The sequence below is a fragment of the Stegodyphus dumicola genome, chromosome 1 (genome assembly GCF_044657685.1).
Source record: "Stegodyphus dumicola isolate Sdum_Otavi_A_Nest chromosome 1, ASM4465768v1".
In the NCBI taxonomy this organism is placed as follows: Eukaryota; Metazoa; Arthropoda; class Arachnida; order Araneae; family Eresidae; genus Stegodyphus; species Stegodyphus dumicola.
The window spans coordinates 264,497,111-264,522,326 of NC_140768.1; the positions used below are offsets into that span (position 1 = coordinate 264,497,111).

Here is a 25,216-nt window from a genome sequence, read left to right on the forward strand (position 1 = left end):
ATTACTGTACCCAACCATTCTCTTCAAGTTTTTCACCGTTTACTTTCATACGACGAAATAAATGTTTTCAGCAATCTTACAATTTTCACTCCAACTTCTCTAACAGTCGTTTTCGATGAATTTACTAAACATATTTTTGACAGCTGTTTGTTTTTAAGTACTAAATCTTGCATAACTGAAGTTAAACAGATTGGCCACAGAGATACATCACAAATCTGTTGACTGGTTTTTCCCAACATTATTGTTGATTGCTTTCACTTTTCTTTTATCACCTTCTTCCCTTCTGGGGTATGCTGACTTAGATTTTTTTTTCATTGTATTTTCCTTCGTTGATAGTTGTTGCTGATATTCCTGCAATTTCTTAATGTTTTAAAAATGCACCTTTTTTGTTTATCTTCTTTTCTTCCTCCTTAATATATATTAAGGATTTATTTTTGAATTTACTGTTATTTGTTTTCAGTTTATTTATTATTTTTTTTTTTTATGTACACAAGCCGGGGCTGGGCTGTCTGAATTGCGAACTTAGACATTCGTATTATTTGTCTGCTAGTTAATTCAGCATTGGTCAGAAAACTTCTTCTTTCTTGCTTACTATCGAAAGCGTAACCTTTCTTATTGTACACAGGTTACAGCAATCGCCAGTAATTATGCCTTTTGCAACTAAATTTCTTATCTATTAAATGGAACATATTCGTGTACAGGTAAAAGTTGAGGCTTTTTTTGTCATGCTAGATGAAAACTCGTTGATTAGTTATCCGTTAACAAAGCAGATTACCATATCATATCATTGAAATCCTTATGTCTCATAACTCGCTGTCTTCGAGCTCAGCGTTAATCATTCATGCCGTATGAGTGACCTCCAAGCTTGCAGTTTAAAAAGATTACGGTGAGTAGTTTGTAGCAATGCAATCCACTATCTCCCCATTAAGAGCACTCATTAAGTTCTGTGGCTTTCTATCGACAATTAAAAAGCGAAATTAGTGACAGACATCTTACCATAGGGGTAGTGTTTAGCCTTTGACCTAGTCTTGGTATCTTTTTATTCTTCGTGCGTATTTTTTGAATTGGTTCAACAATTTTGTTTTGAAAAATTCCAGCTTCAGCAGTGGTCTGTTGAATTTGACTGGTTTCTAACATTTTTGTCGTCTGAAATTATAGATTCTAATAATCGTTGATAAGCTGCAGATGGATATTCCGTAAAACAAAAGTTTAACGTCGTGGTATAATAAGCCACAGTTGGTTTATTCGAATACGGCAAAGCGCACAAAGGCTATCTGTATAAGAAGTGAGATGGCTTTGTGGAAACCGTTCCAGGAAAAACTAGCTCGTAATCATGTTACATGTGGTAAAATGCAGCCAGCCCGTTCCCCAAACACAATTTCCACCAGTTTTTAGAAGGCACAAAATATGCAATGAAAGCAGATTTATACATTCATTGAAATTTCGTATGGCAGTAATAGTCATTAAACGTTGCTATTACTCTTACAACTAAATTCACAAAATATAAGAGGAAAGAAACCGTTCTGACTGGAGCTTAAAATTAGATGGCATTCAACTTTCGATTAACGCTGTTCATCTTTTTCGAGAATGGCAAGGTTTATTCTTCTTTGGACTAAAATTAGAATACTTTTGTTCTCGCATTCTTCTGAGGAATATACTATCCCTGACGAAGAGAGAACAATTCCAATCTCTCTCGAAATACATAAAGAGTTCCTTTACAACCATTTCCAAACAAAACTGTATTTTGTTGGAGAAGGAGAAACTGTGTCAATCTCCTTCGAAATGCATAACGAGTTTTTGCAAAACCTATATCAAAGTTTATATTTTGCCTTAATTTAAACTACCGGGCTTACTTTGTTTTTATGCTTACAATGCATTTATTCCTTAATTTGAGCAGTATATTTACTTCTCTTCTTATGAGCATGAGAATGTCAAATGATGAATGCGTTATTTGTAACTAAGTTTCTCCTTGTCCTATTGTTAACAGCGTGCGAATGCACTTATAAATAGCATGTGAGAAAGCGATTCTGAGCCTTTAATAAAGTTGCTTAATAAACTGATATACATTAAAATATATGCCTATGCAACTTAAAGCAATAGTTGTAAATATTACTAATCGCCTTGACAACAAGAGTGAATAAGGGTTGTCGTAATCATAATCTACGAAAGAAACCTTATCATTGTTTTATCAGTGAGGGCTTTCATCACTACGGGGAGAAGACCTTTCGTTTCCCTCCCTCTAGCCTTCATGCCCCATTAGCACTGAATAGCTAATAACGTTTTCTTGGTCAAAATAGGATGACGTGGAAAAATTACATAGAGACAATTTAGATACTGAGATTAGAGATAAAAATATTAGAGGTGTATAAAGAAAATACACTCGTGTACAAAATTAAGAAAACCTGCAAATTATTATTGCAAATTTTCAATTTAAAATCTATTTTTACGAAAAGTATTAAACCAAAGGTACTTATACCACCGAAGAATTATGCAAATTTTCAAAGTCGAATACTGAGGAGCTGTGATTGTGGATGGGATATAAGCGCTTGAAGGGTTTTCATCGACGTGTGTGCTCGTATTTCTTTACGACATTCGCCGTGTTCTCGCAAGGTAAAAATAAGTAGCCACGAATGTATGGACGACGGAATGAGATGAATAATTATCGGTGGATTGGAGGCAAGTCAATCACAAGTGCAGGTGGGCTACAGAACTCAATGTAACGCATTTATTTGTAACTTGTGGAAATAGTTTAGGACTCTGGATTCATATCGAGAAGACCTGTACGAGGTCGACCAAGATCCACAGCGACGAATGAGGATCGTTATTTGGTACTTTAGCGTGGCGACACAGGACCGCTACAGCTTCAGAGCTTTTACGGGAGCTGTATGCTGCCACTGGAACCTGAGTTTCACGTCTGCAGCTGGTCTGACTGCGTGGCTGGTCCTAGGTTTCTGTTAATGGAAGACAACGTTCGTCCACATACGGCTCAGTTGGTTAACAATTACCTGGAAAGTTAGGATATTCGCCACATGCATTAACCCTATACAGCATATTTAGTATACTCTTGGGAACGCAGTTTCATGTCGCCATTCCCTTTCGAAAACTGCCTTCCTGTAGGAGTGGGATCGGCTGTCACAAGGACAAAATTAAGACCGCCACGCTGCGCGATATGTCTGGCTGTGAGGAGGTGACCAAACCCCAAATTAGATTAATTTTTAGTTCGATATCACAAAGTGGATTTTGGATATCCCTGCACTATGAGCTTTACTGATAATCATGCTTACATAAAATTATTCTTGAACAGCACATCTCTTTCTCTGTTATAAATGTATATTCATATCAAATTTCATTAAACTGTGTCCATTAGTTTTTCAGAAATTCGACATAATGTGCAAATTCTCTTAATTTTGCACACGAGTGTACTTAAATAGCAGTGAAATCTTTATTAAAGGTGAAAAATGACAGGATTTTAATATACATAAAAAAAGTTGATTGAATTCATTCTTATTTCCTTATACGAAGTAAAGGAAATATTGCAATCATAAAAAATGTCGGGTATCATATTTCGACGAAAATATCCATTTTGACCGCTATCGAATGCAAATTAACGATGTTTTTTCTTAACATCTGTACGTAAAGACAGAATAAAGGACGTTTTTTCTCAAAATAGATTATAAAATGGATTCAGAAGAGTTGTTTTCGTGACATCTCTACGCACATATGTATGTATCTCGCACAACTCAAAAACGAATAGCTTCAGAACATTGAAATTTTGTATATAGGACTCTATAACATGTAGTTGTGCGGCTCCCTTTTTTTGGTTGCAATCGTCCGCACCAAAAGTATACTATGATGTGTGGTCAATGGCTGTCTTCTTAACGGAAGCCACGAGTGCAGACCACCAGCTACCAAATGACGGCAAATGGTTCTGCTCCATATGGGAACATACAGGGTGTCTTGAACTTGCTGAAGAATGGAAGTAGTTAGAAGTGGATTGTGGGTGCTCTGTCGCTTGTCGGCGGATGCGTAGATCCACGCATGCTGACATCACTCTGGCTGCACCGGCACCCCTCGGAATTGCCACATTTTGTTCCAACCATCGTCGCCACAGTCGGTAAAATGCAGACGCGTCCAGGTATGTGTCAGCTGAGATTTGCCGTATAGACCAACCTGACCTTCTCAGTCCAATCACCATGCTCCTCGTAAAATCGTCTGTCTGCTGGAACTGCCTCCATTGATGACGGCTTGGCATTCTCTGCTATTATACGCGTCCTCTGAGATAGAAACAAATTTTCTACGATGATTTTCCTCGCAGAAATAACAGCGCGAAGATTAAACATTCCGCAGGTTCCTTCCCCTATATCTTCTTCAATATGCACTGGAGAGCTGCGCATTTCACATCATTCGCATAGCACGGTGACATGCATCTACACTCAAATTTTCATAATTTTCGGGCCACTCCTTCTTGGTGTTGCATTTTAATGTAGGGTAGTGTATATTTCTATTTTGTCACCTGGTTCGGGTGAGCTTAGTTTTTTTATTCTTATATTTTGGTACATTGTGGAATTTTTTCTTTAAAAATGAATAAATTATATTATTCTTGTGTTCCGCTTAAGGTTTTTATGCATCTTCCGTGTCTTTACTGCCGGGTGGGACTAAAAGTAAACTTTCAGTTTTGTGCACCAAAAATCTGATTTCGTGCGACTCGCCGAAGTTTGCTTGTTTTTACACAGAAACTCTAATTTTAATTGTAAATTTTTTAAACTGTTTTAATTGTATTTGGTGTTTTATATTTTTCTATATTTTTCAATTTTTTATGAAGATATTTTAAGTTTTTATGTATTTTTGCCTTTCCGCGAATTGAGAACTGAATTAATTGAATGAATTATGAAATGTATCTCTAATGAAATTCGGGAAAATAATTTAAAGGAAGTGCAACAAAAGATATATATAATTTAATAAGCCATACAAGAAGGTCATATGGTGTTCACAGCAGATTGTTTATTTAAAATATGTAAAATATACTCTATTTTGATATCTATAATATAATTTATATCTTTGGGTAAGAAGACGAATTGCGTATAGCTGGTAAATCAATCATGCATGCAGTTATGAGGGATTTTAAAAACGTTTATGGCTTCACATGGAAAGTCTTATAATTCCACAGCAAGTCAATTATTTACAAATGTATGACCAAATAAAAATGGACGACATAAAGGTGACTTTCATTAGAAGAGAAAAGACAATTGTAATTTAAAGGCATTAACGCCAGAGAAATTCACAATTATAATAATGAGCAACGAAAATTCTTTTTGTACGGCGACATCAGGAGTTGGGTTTTAAAGAGAGAAAAATTTAGTTGAAGATTAGAAAAGGTCAAGAAAACTGTAGACTGCGCAAGAAAACTGTAAACTTATATGATCTGCGAAAACAAATTATGAAACCAAAATGTGCTAATAAAGTTAGGGTTACTGACGTCTGGAATATGATGATGGAATAGTAATTATTGAATATCTGGAAAGAATCAGACACTGAATCTTGAATATTCCGTATAAATTTTGAATCGAATATATATAAAGCTTTAGAGGAAAAAGAATGAAGGTAAAAACTAAGTACAGTCAATCACTTTTTGTGCTTTGCTCACAAGACATTAATTACCCTGCAAAAATGTCATGATTTGAGCTATGGTCTTCTCAGACACCTTCCCCATTTAATAGTCCTAACCTTTTCCTAAACTAAAATCTAATTTTAAAAGGCAGCATTTTTATGACAATCAAATTCTGGTAGCAGCAGTGGGTGCTGGTTTGTAAACAAAATAATAATAATCATAATAATAAATAAAAGCCTTCTTTTACCAAGGGGTTACAAATGCTGCAGACTCACTCTTTTAAATGTATTGAAATAAAAAGAGACAACATTGAGAGACAAAAAGTAATTTTCTTACAGCTCTATTTTCTCTGTGTCTAGCTAGACGTTTACAAAAATTATAATCAGATGAATTATTTGTGCTGAAAATTATATTTCGATTTAAACTTGTTCAACAGGCAAGGATTAACAATCTCAGAAAATATGATTTAAGTTATTTTAAAGAGAACTATAACTATATCACTTTATTCCATAATTGTAAAAATATTATTTTCCTTTTATCGCTTTTTTTCGTTAGGTTCTTTGATCTGAAAAAATTCTTAGCACTTTTTTTCCCGTGTAGTGCTATATCGTGATTATAATTCAAACAGTTCTATAAGTTTTTTGATCGGGGAGATTTTAAAAAGTGATAAATGAAGAACATTTATGACACTGTTTACTTACGAATCTCATAAAGGGAGCAGTATTAAGTTAAGAATATAGTCGCTGTAACAAAGCTTATCCAGAAAGGTTGAGCGATAAATGTCGGAGGATGTTTTTTAAACTTAGAATGGGGATTTTGATGTTTAGATACTTTCTGAGTTTTCTGCATGTTGATATGAATGTCATTGTACTACGAATATTCGATGAACTCGAAACGCTAAAATATCGGGCTTAGTTAGGGTAGCAGTTTTCCGTCACTTTCCAGTAACATGAAAAGAGGCAATAAGTAGAAAATGAAAATTAGAATATGAAGGCTAGAATATAAGTACAATAAGACTCCGCTTAACGCTGGTCCGTTTAGCGCTGTTTTGGTTTAACCCGTTTTTATTAGAATAGTGGGATTCGTTATATATCAGCAGTATTGGGCTTCTCCGAAATCGGAAGTAATTTCGAGGTGTCATGGGTGCCTTCTCCCCTCATTGACAATTTTATTACGGAGCGCAAAAGAAAAATACAAATGACATTCGATACCTTGTAGAGACATTAGGATTTTTTGGAAGAAAGCAAGATGAAAAATTAGCAACCGCCTCCGCCGGGATTCGAACCATGGACCTCTGCACACTAACCTCTGGTATTCCAGCCCAGTGTGTAGAACCACTACACCACGAAGGCACGCTAGGAAAGCGGGAGAAATACCTTATAACCTTCTTGATTAAAAGACAACATATTAAAAAAAGGAAAGAAAGAAAGAAAATGGAAATTTAGAAAAATTCTGAATAATTTAAAATATAAATGATGGCTTAAAATTTTATTTATTTCTATATATTCATTTGCTATGTTTCAATATTTGTAAGAAATAAGTTTTTATTTTGTATTGCTATAAAAACATATTTAATGAACTTAATAAACAAAATACTTGCCCACCAGCGGCCGAGCGGTAAGGTCGCTGAACACAGATAGTTCGGTCCGAGGTTCGAATCCCGCAAATGGGTTGGCTGCATGGGCGTTTTCGTGGTTTTCCCCATGTGTAAAGTGTAAACGAGCCACTTTCCCTAAGAAAGTCCTCCACGAAGGCATCCCTACCAAGAAGAAGTCCAACCTCTCTTCGGAGTAGGCTCTGTCAAACATTATTCCATGTAATATGGACAAGACAACAACAGCAACAAAATACTTGAGCATATTTTTAAATTTTATTTTATACCCGTTTTCCCCTAACCCGATTATTTATATGATAAGATTACCTCGTTTAACGCTATTTTGTCTAAAGGTCTACTTCGATGGAATATAACACCCGCATTAAGCGGGGTTTTACTGTACATATGCTATTAAGAAATGTAGTTTAACATACATTTATTTCTAATTCAGAAGACAAACAACAAAAATCAGCGTTATATTTACAAAATTTCCACAGGACTAGTTTCGATGGTTTTACCGAACCACCATCCTCAGCTGCAAAACCGCAAATGAACAAGGTAGGAAAAAATGATTAGATAAGATAAGAGAGCCTGGACAAAAATAAGCAAGTGGCGCCATCTGTTGATGAAACCAGAACTAAAACATAATTTCTTTAAAGGCTGAAGGTAAATTTGGATTGGAATTAGGATCGTTAACTAGAACAGAAAGATTTTTATAAATGTGAAATGCCTCTAGAAAATCCAGTTCTCCAATAGAAGATGTTTTTTGAATAATTTTGGCAGCAGAAAATTTGAAAATGTGATTTTCGGACCAACAATGTTGCGCAACAGAAGACTTCTGTGTTTCCTTTTTTCTAACATATGCCTCATGTTCCTTGACGCGAAATTTTAAGGCTGTCTTAGTTTGACCAATGTAAATTAAACCACACTGGCAAGGAATCCTATAAATACCCCAGGAATTCATATCCGGAATGGGGTCCTTAAGTATGGAACTCGGAATTTTATGGATGGGAGAATAAACAACCCGAAAGTTAAATTTCTGAAAAATATGTGCATCTTCTTAGCTAATTGATGAAAAGAAGGGAATGACAACAGAATTTTTATAATCTCCTAAAACAAGAGTGTGCCTTTTAGTGTGATGAGATGAGAATTTTTTAACTGCTTGATTAATAATGTTGGGTGAAAAGCCTCTGTCAATAGCTATTGCTTTTAAATAATTCAGTTCTTCATGAAGGGCTAGTTTGGAGGAGCAAACTTGAAGAGCACGGAAAACATAGGAATAAAATGAAGCTAACTTTGGAGCAAACTTGAAGAGCACGGAAAACATAGGAATAAAATGAAGCTAACTTTATAGCTGATTATAAAAATTCTGTTGTTATTCCCTTCTTTTCATCAATTAGCTATAAAGTTGCACATATTTTGCAGAAATTTAACTTTCGGGTTGTTTATTCTCCCATCAATAAAATTCCGAGTTCCATACTTAAGGACCCCATTCCGGATATGAATTCCTGGGGTATTTATAGGATTCCTTGCCAGTGTGGTTTAATTTACATTGGCCAAACTAAGACAGCCTTAAAATTTCGCGTCAAGGAACATGAGGCATATGTTAGAAAAAAGGAAACACAGAAGTCTTCTGTTGCGCAACATTGTTGGTCCGAAAATCACACTTTCAATTTTTCTGCTGCCAAAATTATTCAAAAAACATCTTCCATTGGAGAACTGGATTTTCTAGAGGCATTTCACATTCATAAAAATCTTTCTGTTCTAGTTAACGATCCTAATTCCAATCCAAATTTACCTTCAGCCTTTAAAGAAATTATGTTTTAGTTCTGGTTTCACCAACAGATGGCGCCACTTGCTTATTCTTGTCCAGGCTCTCTTATCTTATCTAATCATTTTTTCCTACCTTGTTCATTTGCGGTTTTGCAGCTGAGGATGGTGGTTCGGTAAAACCATCGAAACTAGCCTGTGGAAATTTTGTAAATATAACGCTGATTTTTGTTGTTTGTCTTCTGAATTAGTATTTATTCGGCGTGTTATTGTGTCTTAATTATACATTTATTTAATGTACAATACAGCGTTTTATATTATAGACAGTATCGATGTAAGTGCAGATAAAAAGACGACTATTTTGCAAACTGATCTCACAGATATCGATAACAAACACAATTTTGTAAATGCATTTTCTCTTTCTTCTAAATTTCTTTTTTCTAGTTTGATTTTATTAGTTTGATTATTTATAAAGGCGTTAATCGACTGTGTACACTGCTGTTAAAGTTGTTGTTTTTTTTTTTTTTTTTCAAAGTACCTATTGACGATTAAATTTTGGGGCTGTCCAAAGTTACAAATGGACTTTTCTATGCGATATAATACAAAATATACCACATGTCGAAAACATACTTATTCTGATTGTAATTTTTGCCAAGTTAAATTATTTATATTCGTCTGTAAAATTAATCGATTCTAATGCTATTTATATTACTTTTATCAGATAATTTATTGCTTCCTTTCAGCCAACACAAAAGGTACGAAAGGATTTATCTGTAACTTTATCTCAAAGTATTGCACTCGCTAAACTCGTGAACAATTTCATTTCACTTCACACATCTATGTCTGCTGTGGGAATTGTTTCTTGAAAACATCTGTCCCATAAATTTAAAAACGTCTAGATTAATCTTGTATATTTCTATTTATTTTTGGTTATCTTAATTATTTATTCATTCTTTAGCATCCTTAAATTTAACAATACTTGCTGTAGTTAATCATCAATAATAGTGAATAGCTTTGATGAGCTTTTTGTGGTTTGCAATTTAGTTCATTCTTCCTTAATAATTTTGGAAAAAATTGGAATAGTTTTGGGTTTTAATTTTAAACTCTAAAATGCTATTATTATTATGTTATATAATTAAAAGATGATACTATAAAAGCTAGTACTATATTTTTAATGAATTAATCGTATTTTCATTTAGTGAAATTATGATTATAAAATTTTTCAGCACTATTGAACTCAATCTGTGAAAGATCACAACGAGTTAAAAGGTGAATGTAGGCTAAACCTATTTTCCCCAGTTATTTGACATAAAACTAACGAAATAAGATAACACTTTTTTCCTGATGTAAGTAACAAGACATTGTGAAAAGCAGAAAAGAATTTACATGTAAAGAAAACAATTTGAAGAGTGCCGAAATGAAAGCTATATTTTCAGAGTGTAAGTCAATAATAGGTTGAATTATTTTTTTACAAAAAACTGTCAGTTATTACGAGTGCTACGATTAATATATCGTAACTATTTAATATATCGTAACTATTTATCTACGATTAATATATCGAAATGATTCTCGCATTGTTATGAGTTTCGATGGTTTTTTTTTTTTTTTTTAGTTATTTTTTTAATATACAGCCTAAATATGTTTGTATATATAAATATAACAGTACAATAATATAAAGTAAAGAATTCTCAAAACAATTTTTGTACTATTATAGCAGATATATAAAGGCCAAAATAAATTTTAAAGGAGAAAAATTTTCAAATATGCATACCTGCGTACAAATATGCACCATTCTTAGAGCCGGTGCCAAAGCTGATACAATCAGTAAAGTACCGCTGAGCGGTAGAATATAAGGGAGGCAAAATTTTTAGAATTTAAAAAAGTAACTCGCAGCAAAATTTAAGGAAGGCACTTAGTAGCAAAATTTTCATAATAACGTAAAGCGAGGAATTTTTTATGATTATGATTCTGAAAATCTGGACCAGGAGTCAAAATTACTTAGCGCGAAGTAAAATTAAAATCTTTTTCCAATTAAAATCAACTTTTACTTAACTCATAGCATCAAACCAATATATAAATAAATAAATAAATAAATAATATAAATAATATAAATAAATAAAGTGAAGCAGCCTTTGCAATCAAAATACAATTTTTTCAAAATGTTCACTGTTCGAAACAATGAGATGGCGTAAACGAACAATGAAATTTGACATCACGTCTTGCAATGTCTCAACGGAAAATGAATCACATGCAACACCAATCAACGATTCAAACTCATCTAGAGTACAGTAATACAGTACAATAATATAAAGTAAAGAATTGTTTCGATAGACAGTGTCTTTCAATGCGCCCCACAGAAAGAAGTCACAAGGACTTAAATCGGGAGAGTATGGAGGCCAAGCTATTTCTGTGTCAGTAAATTGCGGATAATCTAACGCAATTACTCAATTTCCGAAGTATTCATGAAGAAAGCGAAAAACTTTATCTGTTCGATGTGGTCGAGTCTCATCTTGCATGAACCAGTCGATACCTGGTCGATCCTCCAACGCTAGTTGAGTGCTGACAAATTGTTCAAAAATTGTAACGTAACGTTCAGTAATTATCGTTTCTCGCACAAAAAATCGTCCGATAATGCCTCTGGCGCATACCGCAGCCCATGCAATAACTTTAGGCGAATGCAGTGCTTTCTCTTCACACAAATGAGGATTTTCGGTACCCCGAAATCTCCAGTTTTGTTTATTAACGATTCCATTCAAATCAAAATGTGCCTCCTCTGTGAACCAGATGCAGCTCACATCAAATCTGTCGTTGTCGACCATTGTTAGAATCTGATTCGCAAAGTCAACCCTTTGTTGCACAGCTTTCATGCGTATGGCCTGATGACTTTGGATTTTTTTTTTTTTTTTTTTTTGAAACAGTCGTAGGCTATTTTTTAGTATTTTTTGCGTGCTTGTGTACTTCAAACCTGTCTCTGATGCCATCCGTTGGATGCTTTTCCTAGGATTTTGCTGAACAATCCCAGAAACTTTGGCTGCATTTTCAGGAGTGACTACAGTTTGCCTAGGCCCAACGTTTCCCTTTCGATCATCAGCCACGCTGCCAGTCCGCTCAAATTTCGCGAAGAGCATGCGAATGGTTTTCGCATCGGTTCCAACTGGAACATTGAATCGGTTTTGAAAACTGCGACGTGTTGCCGTAAGACTGTGTTCTAATTGGTGAAATTCCAGAACCAAAAAAACACGTTATTCAATGGAATACATTATTTCACTTTCTACGCTAGCCTTTGTTTCACTAGCCAGTAGTCGTACTGATCCTTTTCGAATTCAAAGCACATTTTTAAAGGCTATTGATAGGTCATTGCGATTAGAACGCCATCTGTTAACGATTTTCGTAACTAAATTTTCTAAACTTGTGTACACCATTTTTACAGTTTTGATAATAAACGTACAATTTACCGCATAATTCTATCGATCTTTGTTGTAGAGATATTTAATTTTGAAATCAGGGATTATTCGCTGATCACCCTGTACATTTATTCTTTTCGGGGGCGGGCGCTAGCCATTTTTAAGCTTTCGCCACTAATAAGGCTAGATGCGGTGTTATTTTATTATGGAACACCTAACAGGCAAGCACCGATACCTCCTATGAAGGGGCAGAAGACAAGAAGGAAGGGGTTCCCAGACCTGGCTCCAACCCCTGGAGGCTATACGAGGAGGCGCCACCCTCATCGGTCAATCCAGAGGGGATTAAATGTTTCACATGCACAATTATATGTACGCCAAGAACAGTGGTGGACGGCAGCGCATTCACTGAATAAGAATTCAGTCACACAATTAGACACTGTCCATCCCTCAGTATTGACCGAGGGGAGGCCATCCCCCAAGGATAGCCTGCGATATCTAACCATGTAACGTCCCCACAACCAAAGGGCAGACAAGGCAGTACCAGTACGGTCCCTGCCAAGCCTGAACGTACCACCGAATAAACGATGGCTCTAGTCATTGTGAAAACAGTTTATTTAACCCAGAAGTCGAGGCTGTCTAGATATTGATATAGCCAGCGCGCTAGGATGATCAGTCTCAGTCGATCCCCAGGGATGGTCTTCCGAACACAGTCAGCCCAGGCGAATCTGGTTATCAGTGAGGCCACGAGGAGGCCTATTGTCGGATTAGGACAGTGAGAGGCTATATGGTGCAGATCACTGCTCCGTAGCTATAGCCACTCTCAGAAGGTCCGGTAATTTACATCCATGCCTTATTCGGGATTCCAACTTGGGCTCTTCCGTATCGCAGTCAGCTCCCCTAACCACTATACCATGTGGGCGCCCAGAATGTACTAACGTAACGTAAGGTCGATTATTTTCGATTACGGTGAGCTGCTTTGGAATTTAAATTATTAAAACTCGAATTCTTTCGAATAAGACATCTGGTTGTTTCCTGAACTAATCATTATAAAGAAGTACTTAACAACCTCGAGCAGGAAACAGGTAACGGAAGACAGAGAGACACTAGTACTTTGCCGTCACATTGGACAGTTAGACAGGTGTACACCTACGCTGTGCTAGAATCCGCTTCGCTGGTTTGACAAGAGATGTAATAGGAATGTAGAGATGTAATAGTAGGAGTGATGTTACAAAAAAAATCTGAAGGGGTTCAAATTTTAACGATCGCCCAAAAAGATTGGTTAAAGTTTTTTACGCTCTCGCTGAGTTCGCAGTCTACCAGTCTGTTATTGCATTCACTTCTGCTAAAACATTTCTTTTTATATCTTTAGCTTTATTATTAAGCATTTTTCATCACTTACGCCATTTGCAGTTCAACAACAAAAGTACAAAGACGTCAAAAGCAGCGTAGCAGCATATGTTTAGAATATGTGATGCAGTTTTCGCCTACTCTTTTCTATTTTTTTTCAGTCTTTTCTCAGCTCATCATTCAGTTTTCTTAGCAAGATGGCTCCCAAAACTTTTTTATTTTGATAACGTTTTGTGCGTTAGCTTTATTTATTAAATATCATGTTTTTCACACTTACGCCCCATAAAATTCAATCCAACAGCAAAATCACAAAATAGTTAAAAATAGCATATTAGAATTTCCTATATAGAGCCTCTTTCGTGTGGAGATAAAAAAGTTTTATTCAGTGCTGCCACTGCTTGCTTTCAAATTGCTGAGTTTGTTAATCAAAACTTCATTAAAATTTTACAAAATATGAAATATAAAGTTCAAAATTCAAAGTTTGGTGTTTCGGGTGCATCTTTTCGGGTGGAGAACTACGTTATTAAAAGTATGGTGGCTCTAGTTACTGCCATTTTTTCACAAAGGGAGAAACATACATACATATTATTATTCTTCATTCATTTGCTGATTCTTCATTATTTAATTTCTTTAAAAATAATACAAGGAGATAATATTTGGTGGAAACAATTTGAAAACACATTCGCCGTTTATAGTAGATGACGGAAAATCCCGTTTTGAAATTTATTATACCATACGGGCTAACGCCCTTTTGAGAAGGGGGTAGAATGCTGCACATTGCTATAGGGATATACTGCTCAAAAATGAGAAATTTAAGTGACGCCACACAGATCCATACCGTCTGTTGCCAGGATATCCAGGATAGTCTTGAAATTTTTGATGAATGCCTTTTGCTTGATGATATATCGTTGGTACGGAATTCTTTGATCTGTATTGTCCCGGAAATCTGATACTGTCGCTGGATGTCAGTAGACACATCGCCAGGTAATGTTCGGGAGTTCCCGTGCTATCGCAGACACACTGGATCCATACCGCTCAGGCACGGTTTTTGGAAATAGATTGGAAATGGACCATGACTTGTAATATAGCGTGTCAGCCGAGCAGTGGAAGTACAGCTTTTCTTGCTGATTTGGGGAAAAAATAGGTAGGCGCGATGGCCTTGCGGTGCATGGTCTCATTGGTCTTGCCATTTCGCTTTAGAGCAGCCTCGAGCAGTAGACAGGAATCGTTGTGGTCGCCGATGGACACTACTTCTTTCCAAACAGACCGGCATTAACTTCTAACTCTCAGCAAGGCAGACCTTTTTAATCTACAAAAAATGAGTTGCAGTTAACTGAATTTAGTTTTTAAATTTTCTTTTGCGTACTCTTAATTTGCTAGACTAAGAGGATATAGGCCGTAAAGCAAACGGGATATAGTGCAAATTAAGTATTAAATTAAACTTAAGTGTTAAGTAAAATTTGAAATAATTGTCACATTACTAATAATTAAATAATTTTTCTAATGTAATGCATGCTGTGATTACATATCGCGCAAATGGCATACGTCGTTATTCCATAATCCACATAAACCTTTCGTAAATTTGGGCTCAAATGCAGAGAATTTCGTTGTGCATTTTTTAATATTCCGGATCTTAGGAAGATCAAATGCCGCGGGTCTCAAAAATCTGATGCTGAAAATCGTAGCTAATTGGAAAAGCTGGAGTTTTATCTGTAATTAAAAAATTTGAGAGACAAAAAATGGTCTCCTGTGTTCAAGAAGAAATGACCTTGAGAAGGAAGATTTTCTTTCTTGAAATAAATTTGGTTTTCCTGTCCAAAAAAAGTGTCAAACAAAATGAAAAATGCTTAAAATATTAATGCTCAAGATGGCGCGTTTTGTTTTCCTCTATTACTTTAACTCCCCAACAGTTTAGTTAATTGAATATTCTAGATCCTTCAGAACAAATCCCATCAGATTTCGTGAATCTGCTGATTACCTAAACTCGTAGATATATCTTATCAGCTAACAGTCATTGGCGTCATGAAAGTGTGCAAGATGTGAAGAAAAAAATCGTGGGTTCTAATCAGAAGCACAGTAAAATTTCAAAAAAATTTTTTTTTCCGAATTATCTTTCGGCGAAAATTCTCCATTTTGGTGATAAAACCTTTACATAAGGAAACAATGATATACATATACATACATTTTCTTCGCATTCATTGGTCAGGTATTTTAACAGGAGTATTAAGATTATATGTGCAACTGGGTTACCACGCATTCAGTTTTACGTAATTTATTATCTAATACGGAATGTTTACTTTTTGTTATCAGTATTTCAAAGAATATTTAAAAAAAAGAAAAAAAAGAAATAGGGCGTGTTAATATCCAAAGAAAACTGGTAATTCTGAATACTATTATGAGTTTCTGTCTTTAATAAATTATACCGAAACAACTACCAATTACCAACCAAATTAAAGCCGCACTTTAAAAACTTTTAAATTGTTGATAATCCTAAAACAATAGCATGCAGCTTAATTAATTCATAAAAGTCGCTTAATATGTTTCGTTCTTTTGATCCATTTGGGATCAAAAACAGTAAAAAGATTTCATCAATTTTTTATTAAAGACTAAAATTCATATAAAACCGAAAACTCGAATCTTTAATGTACCAGAATTTTTCCTACACATTTTCGAAACACTCGGAAAAAAGAATAAAACATATCATAAACGCAATTTACTGGGGGGGTCTTTCGTGCACGAAAACAATTTTCATAGGCGAAAATAAATTTTGTGCGCATTTTAAAAACCAATAATTTTTTGAAAGCTTCTTGTTATTCGAGATGTTGTCTAAAACAGCGGTTGCCAACCTTTAGAACTTCATGTCCCACTAAATGTATTACTTCTTATTTGGCGGACCACTAATATGAATTTTGAGGAAAAAATGGTAATTAAATTTATATTATAATAATCAGAAAACTTTTATTTTATTAATTTTAAATGCGCCCATTGAAGGTAACAGAGTTAAAGAGTAATTATTTAAAGAAATGAAAAATTTAGGTTTATTTAAATATTACACATTTTTAGTGTAATTTTTAGTGTTCCTGCTTGTTTGAAATCAGTTTATGGATTTTGGGTTCTAGTGATATCACTGCAAGACGAAAGAGCCACGTTTATTTCAAGCCGAGATCAGTACCGAGTTTTAACAGCTGTTACAGAAAAAAATGTCTTTTCGCACGAATTAAGATTTTCATAGCTTGCTATCTTCAGTGTTTGCTGAAAATGAATCTCTATTATCCACATATTTCCATGCCTAGGATCTTCTTGCTTTAAGTAATAAAAACCAAAACATTCTGTCAGTGACTGGAAGTGATGTTAAATAATGGATAACACTTGCTGGTTGAGATCCCATATTTTCATTAAAATTTATAAGCATTTGTAGATTTCCTTCTTCAGCGTTTGCCAAAGTGATATATTTTTTGAAAAGCATCTGTTTTACTCGTACTGTAAATACGTGCTTAACTTGTCCTTGCATATGTTAGTTCGGTTAACAGAGGAAAACCATCTGCCAGATATGAAAGCTCGACTACCCACTCAAATCGTCGGACAAGAACTCCTGAAATTCCGGATTATTTTGCTGCTGAAAAATAATTTGATTTCTTCGCGCAGGACGAACAGTTATGTCAGTATTTTGCCCCTCGAAAGCCATCTCACCTCAGTGTGAAGAAGAAGGTGAGTATACTGGGAACCCATTTCTTTGCAAGTAGTCGAGTAAGCACTTAGTGTCGAATTTCATTTGTGATATTAATAACATTTGGTAATACTTGCTGTAGTTCTGGGGACACCTTTTTTTTTCACCACAAGATGCTCACTGTGTGTAACGCAGTGCGTAGACAGAAAGTCTGGTTGACTAACATTTTTCATTTTTGCAACAACTCCTGAGCGATGTCCAGTCATGTTTAATCATTTCTTCAATTTTGGGCTTTAATACTGTTAGCAGACTTATTACTTTCAGTTAAGAATTAACTTTCAGTTACTGTACAGCATTTTTTTCCGAAAACCTCTTCACAGGCTTGCAATACGCAAGGCTTGAATAATTTTTCTCCGATCGTATACATCCTTTTGTTTTTCTGTATTTGAAGTGCTATCATATAGAAAACCAGGGACTTATCTCAAACAACCATATTTTTAAGGTACCTACTTATTTTTGCATATTTTTATACATTTTTTGAAAATATTCAAGTAGTTTCTTTGCTTAACCTGGGTGTTTTGATTTCGAGTATCTTTCGAGTTTTGGAGGTTTCATGGCATCATTAGATAAACTTTGAGAACAGATAATACCAAAAGGCCGTGGATTCAGCTAACTACCGGGTTCTGGAATAAATCAAAATTTCAATTAGTCTGAATCACATTTTCTTGTTCCCCCCACCCGCCTCTAGTTTGAACGTTCTTTCTAATCCTGTCTGACCGTGACGAGGAATGTCGATGCTTTCATTCGTTGATCACCTCTCTGTTAAATGAAGTAATACCATTTTCATTAGTTATTCTTTAGTTTTACTAATGAAATGCAAAATATTCGGTTGCATTTTCTCACTCATTATACGTCTATTATCTATTTTATTTAAATCTGAAAAACCATAAAAAAATTAAAGAAAATTATTAATGAGTGAAAAATGTCCGTAAAACATGCATAAATTATGCCCTAATTTTTCTGCGGACCATTAAAAATTGTTCGCGGACCACCGGTTGGCGACCGCGGGTCTAAAACATTTAAAGATAACTTTTAGACGCTATATGTCTATCAAATACTGAGTGGAATGAACTACAAATAAAATAATACTTTTAATTTTAATACTTTAAATACCAGTGGATGAAAGTTATCTGACGACTTTCAAAGACCAAAGTATCATTTCAGTTTTCATAAATTAAGTACTATAATTGTTAAACTGATATTAATTAACAATCATTGAACCCGGTATAAGATGACTTACCCTCTGTTCCAGACGATTCTCGTCTTTTCTGGAGGTAGTCAGTTAATTACTAGTTTAAATGGAGTTTATTTTAGCCCAGAAGGGCTATTAGTCATAAAACGGGATTTTGTGTTGAATCACTATAAAAGTCTGAACCACTTTTTAAATTGTTGCCACCAAATATTATCGCCCTGTATCATATTAAAAGAAATTAATGAAGAATTTGCCTGAAGGTATGCATACTTTTCGCATCGTGATAAAACAATGGTACTTAGAGCCATAAAATTCCTAATAACGTACTCCTCCACCCGAATATGGACACCTGGAAGCCCGAACTTTGAATTTCGATTTGCTTTTATTGTGTATTTCATATTTTGTAGAACTTTAAAGAATTTTGATTAACAAACTCAATGCTTTCAAAGCGAGCAGCTACTGTACGGGAAAAAACACTTTTATCTCCAGCGCGCAAGATTGTTTATGGGAAATTCTACAGACGGAATGTTTTTAAATATTTTCAGCCCAGAGGAATATTAACCCAAATGCTCTTCGGAATGTGTATGTGTATATAAATGGAAAATAGGCCCCTTTGGGCGTAATATAAAATCTGAAAGCTTTCAGATTTTATTTATTTATTTATTTGTGTGTGTACCCTGAAAAATGCTGGTTACTTTCAGAAATAGTTGTCTTAGGAACTTAGCTACCAGAGCTTTCACTGTAGTTGATTGCAGTAATTTTTTCTATTTATTCAGAATTGTTTCAACCGTAACAATGAATTTTTCATTTGTGAGATATTTTGGAACAAAAGCCAGGTGCACTTCTATACATATCCTAAGTCAATGCCCTTATGTGCCTCCTTTATCTAAGAAGTGAACTATTGACTAAAGATAACAAAAACTTGCTTCAGCGTACAAATGTCTAAAGAACTATTTCTGCCTTAATTTCATAAAAAATCATCTAAACGATAGTTTATTTCAAGCACGTTCGTTTATATTCTATCATAACTTTACTTGAAATTTTTCATATGTGCTTATTTGCAAGACAAAACAACATTCCACAGAAAAATTTCATAATTCTATGTAGGTATTTTTTTACTTCCTTGTACGAAGTAAAAAGGAAGTATTATAATCGCGAAAACGTTCGGGTATCATATTTCAACGAAAATACTGATTTTGACCGCTATCCAATGCAATTTAATATGTTTTTGCGTTGTCCTCAAGTAAGGACAGAATAAAGGAATCTTTTCCCCAAAGAAATTATAAAACTTATTTAAAATGAATTCTGAAGAGAATTTTTCATGGCGTCTGCGCATACGTTACGTACGTATCTCGCACTCAAAAACGAGTAGCCTCAGAACGTTGAAATTTTGTATGTAGGACTGCTATAACATGTAGATGAGCAGATCGTATTTTGGTTGCAGTCGGCCACACCAAAAGTATATTAATATATGTATATATATCTCCACTCTGTTACTCGCCTCAGTGAGCTCAGTTTCTTTATTCTTATATGTTTGCAAATTGTGCATTTTTTGCTTTAAAAATAAATGATTGAATTATGTTGTTCTTATCTTCCGGTTAAGGTTTTTATGCGTTTAGTAAATCTGCATGCAATATTTGTGGAGTGATCAACAATTTAAAAGTTGTTTAAGTGCAGCTAAGCATAATGAATTTTGCGATGGCGGACATGTTTGTTTACATTTTAAACTTGTCAAAATGGAGGATTTGTTGCCAATCTAGAGCGTCCGTAACATCAGTTTGGCGCCCCCTGGATGCTACGCCCAGAGACAGATGTTTCCCCTTGCCCCACCCTAGCTACGCCACTGATTTAAAAGGTATAATGTCTAGTCTTGTTCATTGATATATTTAGTCCGTTACTTGTCTGATTCCTTTCTGTTACTCATTTTCTGTAAATATTTTCTTGTACGAATCTCGTTAGCTGACAAGGCACACAGATTGTAGGCCCTTCATATTTATCTTATAGGAAAACTTCTCTCACGGTGCATAAAGTTATTTAAAATGTGTGCAGTTTTACGTATCATATAAATGAATTTTCGATAGCGCAAACTCAAATTTTGCATCCGCCATTTTATATATCCCATGATTTCGCAGCCAGTGACAAATAAAGCTGATGATAATTTTACTACATTTTTCAGGTAACACTGTGTTAAGTCGGTGATACTTCAAAATTCTAATAAAGTGCTGTTCTTTTTCTTTTTTTATCAAAGTTGTAACAGCGAAAATAGACTTGAATATTTTGGACTTTTATCTTTCAAATCACCGACAAAACATTCTAGAGAATTAATACCATTCTTTGTCAACTGTAGTTATTTGAAGAAATTAAATAATTCTTTAAAATACCTCACATATTCAAGGCGAAACTGGAGTAGAATGAACTGGTTCTAAACTCACGAAATACTGTAAGAAATTTTGCTGTAAACGAAGCTACCAATTTTATTAATATTATTTTCTTACACCACTACATTTTCAGCCAGAAAATTCTCACAAGCTGAGAATTCACTGAGGGCGAAATTGCTTGAGCAATCTGGAATTTAGGTTCTGTTGCATCTTCTGAAAAATTGGTTAAAGAAATTCTAAAAAACATCTCATAGGCGATCATCCCAAGGCACTAGAAATGATATTTTTTAAACTAGATCTACAATAAACTGTATTCGATCCTCTCTAAGACGACCATTCACAATTCCAGACTATTTTGGTACCACATGAAAGAAATCGCCTCGATTGTCACCACCTATAAAAGTAGCGACTTCTAACATCTGTGTTACATAGATGTTATGTATTTTGAAAATTTTATTAAAGCACTAGCATACTAACTTCTTTCCACTAAACAGTTTTGTGTGTGCTAGTGTCTTTCAAGCAAAATTACTATTTTGCAACTTTAATCTTACTTGTCCAAAATGATAAAAAAAAAAAAAAAAAGTTATGATCCCACTGCTTCCGTGTTATGATAATATAAGGAGTCTCGTATGGTCGTTTACAAGCTAGTTAGTTTTAGTACAAAAATCCATGAAGCACTTTGGCTTACGCGAGGTCATGAAGTAACCTAAACTGTTTCATGTACTACATACAAGAGCAGCATTTTTATTGTTCTGTGCTTTACATGCAACGCAGTCATGATACATCGTCTTCTGTGGATTGTCAGGTTTAAGTTATTAGCTTTGAAATAAGTTCTTTATAAAATACATTTTTGGAGAGAGAAAAAAATCCGAAAAGTATCAGATTTTAACGATTGCCCAAAAGAGTTTGTAAAGGTTATTTACGCTCTAGCGCTGAGCACGCAGTCTTCACCACATTCTACAGTTCAACAGCAAAATCACAAAACTTTTATGTTTAGAATTCCAGATGCAGTGTCAAGTGCTGACATACTTTTTTTTTCTATTTTTTTTCAGTCTTTTCACAGATCTTCATATCAGTTTTCTGTTTTCTTAGTAAGATGGCTTACAAAACGTTTTTTGTCTTTTTATTAATAACGTTTTGTGTGTTGTTCTTCGTACTTACGCCACATAAAATTCACTTCAACAGCAAAGTCGCAAAATATTAAAAAATAAAATATCTTTAGAATTTCCGATAGGCAGTCTCACACGCTGGAGATAATTTTTTTCCCCATACAGTGTTGTAGCAGCTCGCTTTCAGATCTTCGCGTTTGTTAATCTAAAATTCACTAAAGTTTTACAAAATATGAAATTTTAAACCAATGGCGGGCCCTCAGCCGATTTCGGCTTGGCCACTACTAACGCCAGAAGTGGTGGTCGCTTTATTATAGAAGCACTTAATAGGAGGGCCACTTTTGCCTCCGGACGGACAGTTACAACCATTCCTTCTCCGGCATTCGAGCCCGGGCCCTTTGTTTTCTCAGTCGGCTTCCCTAACCCATATATGGTCTGGGCGGAACAAAATATGAAATAAATAATATAAAAATATATAGTCATTCTATGAAAATATTGAATATCTGTAATTAGGCAGATCACGAATTAAACGCATTATAATTATTTAAACTAATCTGATTCAAAAATAAGAAACACACACTGTTAAGAACTGCATCTGTTGCTTTCAAACAGCTTAGTTTGGATTTAGAAGCTGGAGTACAGTCCATCGTTTGCGTGGCTTATTTTGTTAATCCACTACGAACAGACTGAATTTGAAAAATCTTACATTTTGCCGAATGGCAACAGATTCAAGAGTAAAGCGACGCATTTCTAGTGATTCGACGCAAAATCGCATTTCGAGACTAATAGCCCTTTTGGGCCTGAAAAAAAAAATTAATTTCACCCTGAATTTTTGTTTATTATATTAAGGAAATCTATAACTTTTTTAACCATTCGATAGCTCATTCTTTTAATTTTAAAGCGCTATTAGGCATGTTTTAATAGGTCTAAGAAAACATTTTAATCACTTTTAATTATTTCACATTTTAAATCACATAATCCGCAAAAAGTTTCAAACTGTTTGGAAGACTGATAAACATGTCAGAAAGTAATTATAAATACTGAAACCAAGCATATGCAATTATTAATTCAATTTTTAGACTTTGCATTTAACTGATTATTAAATGCAGTTTAGTTACAATTCAGTTTGTATAACAGCTCATAAGTAAACTACTTATGCCACATTATTTTCTATCAAGAAATAATGCGTTAAATTGCACTGAATCTTTTTTAAGTCATCTACCAAAAGTTCAGAGAAGCGATTGTCTTAGAGTGGGTAATGTTCTATACAAGTGTTTGTTTATGTTCTCAGGAATACTGGACATTTTTAATAAGTGGCTGTAATAGGAAAGTTATGACCACAAAACAATTTACTGTAAACTGTTTTACTTTATTTATGCTTATTAAATTATCTCTTTCTTGTGAAGAGGGGGGGAGAATGAGCTTCAGAAATTTATGTAATTGCAAGCACTAATTCGAATTCGACACTACGTTTGCAATTTTTCTAGAACGACTAGACCTCCCACATCAACAATTCACGTAAAATTTATACTCCGTTTACAAGAGAGATTGTGCCTGATAGCAAGGCATTGATAAATGAGCCATAAAGAATAATTATGCAAGTTTATGGCCTGATAATTTCTCCACAATCATAATTTTTAAATGTCTGCATAACTGATTTCATTTCAAATACTTACAATTAGAACCAAAGGCTATTCCAAAAAGGCGATTTTACGTATGGGAAGTTTGATTAGATTGCGTTGGAACCAAATCAGCTGATTTTGAGTGATGCGTCTACTGTTATTACAGCCAACGTAAACACTGAACTTCGGTCACGACCCATGACCTCAGATAACGTCACTATCTTGCTAACCGCGAATAACGACAACGATATTAAGAACTCCGTCTTACGTTATTACTAAAAGAGCAGCGTATTTCCATAGATGTTCGTAAACCTGGGATCCTACAAGTAACACAAATGTAATGCTTGCCATTTTTATCGGCCATCGTACAATGAAACAATTATGAGCCACTTGACGCTAAACATTTTCTCTTAATCCTCACTTCTTTATAAAACAGTTTAAAATAATAAATTAAAGATATGATTAATCAGCATTTGATTGCGAAAGCATTTCAAGCGAAATCAATAATAAAATTTTCCAGGAATTGAAGGTCTATTGATATTCCTTTTTTCTAATAACATATTTTTTTTTAATTTATTTTTGCTTATTTTATTTATAGATTTATTTATTTTCCTTTTTTTTCACAACTCTTTACAGACCATTTATTTACTGTGAGTTTGGAAATGCAATTTTTTTTTTTTACGTGCAAACTTATTGCAGAATAAAAACTGATCAAAACGGTCTTATTGTATGATTACACTAATTACGAAGTAAAAATACCGTTATCTAATTGAAGAATTTATATTTTTTTCAAGTTATTAATAGCATAACGTATGAATTTTAAAATAATTTATTGAATTAAACGTAAGCATACATTTCTTGATAATAAATTAATTGAAATTCGTGATTTTCATTCACAAAAATGAATCTACCGACTTACAATTCTGATATAACTATTTTGGATACAATTTATGTCATACTTCATATTAATTTTGAAATTTTGAAAAATTGTTTCCTTTCTCACAAATATGCCATTTTTGCTTTTCATACTACTCATTGTGTAAATAATATATAAAGTATCACATAAGAACAAATACTGTGTACACAGGCACACAAAGCATGATAAGTTCAGTGAAATCGTAATATTATGATCTAAAACTAAAATAAGTTTCACTGAAAACTTTAGATCTCTTTCTAAGAGACTTTAATATGACTTCGGTTTAATATAGATTTTGGCGCAAATTAGAATGATTTCAATCTGAATAAGTTGGTTTTTTCCTCAATGAGTCGATCTTCATCGGTGAACTCGTAAGTGACATGGATAGGAGCCAGTTTCCCTTAGAAAGTCCTCTACGAAAGTATCCCTCCTTTAAAGAAATATTCCTTGTGTGTTTTTTCATAAATAAAGCAAACTTTACTACAGAATATTTGCAATATAGTTTCAATTATATACGTGAAATTGACGCTTAAATAGTTCAACAGTAGT

At 34.3% G+C, this 25,216-nt stretch overlaps 1 protein-coding gene across 1 annotated transcript in view; it reads left to right on the forward strand.

The window, feature by feature from the left end:
* Positions 1 to 25,216, forward strand: part of Hnf4 (Hepatocyte nuclear factor 4) — a 200,748-nt gene that overhangs the window by 25,278 nt on the left and 150,254 nt on the right. The window lies entirely within an intron of this gene.